This window comes from Gadus morhua, chromosome 18 (genome assembly GCF_902167405.1).
Source record: "Gadus morhua chromosome 18, gadMor3.0, whole genome shotgun sequence".
NCBI classification, from domain to species: domain Eukaryota; kingdom Metazoa; phylum Chordata; class Actinopteri; order Gadiformes; family Gadidae; genus Gadus; species Gadus morhua.
In genome coordinates, this window is record NC_044065.1 from 1,031,984 (window position 1) to 1,033,855 (window position 1,872).

Consider the following 1,872-nt stretch of genomic DNA (forward strand, 5'->3'; position numbering starts at 1 on the left):
GAGGTTGCCAATGTATTTTAATGCTGTTGAATAAACAGTAAAAAGAAAAACACACACACACACACACACACACACACACACACACACACACACACACACACACACACACACACACACACACCATTAAAGGTGTCATTCCCCGAGAAACTGTTTAATCTTGTTCCTTTTGAAATACGATGGGTGACTCGAGTTGCATATGCATGCTGAACGTGAAAATGTTCTTCTACCTCGGTTGCCTGCATTAGCAAATGAAAGAAAATAAACCCATAAACGAGAGAATTAGAAAAGCCTCACCAACTGACCTCAGTTGGTGAATTAGTATTCATGGCCTCACCCACCTTGGCCAGGTGACACAGAGCCCATCTCGGCAGGTAGGAGGTAACAGCAAGGTGCTTACATTGTGGAACAAGTTTGTGCCTGTGCTATTTGTGGAGATAGCAAATCAACGTTGCATCTCTTGGCCAAGAAGAGAAGAGTCCAGGAAGAAATGGTTGGATTGGTGTGTCGTTCTCTCCTTCTCCCTCTCTCTGAGTGTCTACGTTTAATTGGTTTACTGTGACGGACAGTGTTGTTGGCAATTCAGAGGTGAGACATTTGCATGTCATGAATATTCATGAGTAATAGCCCAAATCCTGTCTTTCCTCCCCGCCCCCTCCTCCACACTAGAACAGCGTGAAACAGGAGCACCCAAACCCACTCACAGGGCGTCCATTCAGTCGTCCGGAGGGGTCAGACACGACCGCGTTGACCTCCAGGAAGTCAGAGTATCCCCTTTGGGGTTTCTGTGTATGTGTGTGTGCGTGTGCGTGTGTGTGTGTGTTTGGTAAATTCTGTATACCCGTACCTCACCTGTCTCTCTACCTGTCTACCTGATTCCTTCATCGCTCTCCTCCCTTCTCTACTTGTATACCATTCTCTCTCCCTACCTCTCTCTCTCTCTCTCTCTCTCTCTCTCTCTCTCTCTCTCTCTCTCTCTCTCTCTCTCTCTCTCATTGGCACCTTGTGTGAGATGTTAATGCACCTTTTAATTCTGTCTCTCCGGGACTCCGCCTCCATCATCGCTGACCTTTGCGCCAACCAATCCGCCGTTGGCTTCATTTTTTGTTCCAACTATTTTGAAACAGCACAAAATATAAATAGACCACAGTAGAAAATCAAATCCAATTAAATGAAATCCATTCAGCGAAGCACATTCACAGACCGATGTATGAATAAAGAAGAATAGAGTCTTACACACAGACACAAGAACTGATTCACGACCATGAACCTGGCGTGTTGTAAGAACCTTCCCTCAGGGTCGTTAGGGGCCCTCGTCTGGGGCCCCCATCCCACTGGGGGCCGTGATCCGTCTGGGGGTCCACTGGGGTGAAAGGTCACGCTGGCTGACCCTGTACACACTGACTGATACCAGAAGGAAGTCAGGGAGCCATTCCTGACACCCGGCGGACATCCATCGGGATCGTCCACAGTGGATCGGGTGTCGAACCAGAACCGGTTTGGGGCGGTGCGGCCAACGGGGAGCGCAGACGTCACATCGGGGGTTCGCAGCCCCGGCGTGAACCCAACAGGGTTTGGATCCCCCTTTTTAAAATTCGGGAAAAACCACCAAGCGGTCTATTTTTAGTTCCTTGTTGTTGTTCGTCCTTCTCTTTTGTTTTGCTTTTGGTTCCAGAGAATCTGTCAGCTTCAGCACCACTCCCCTTCAAACCCAAGGACGCACATGTTCCCACATTTTCCAAAATGATTTTTATTTATATTTCAGGACGCACACATCGAGGAAAGGGGGACGGAGATGAAAGAGACGGGAGACGGGAGGGGGGGGGGGGGGGGGGGGGGGGGGGGGGGGGGGGGGGGGGGGGGGGGGGGGGGGGG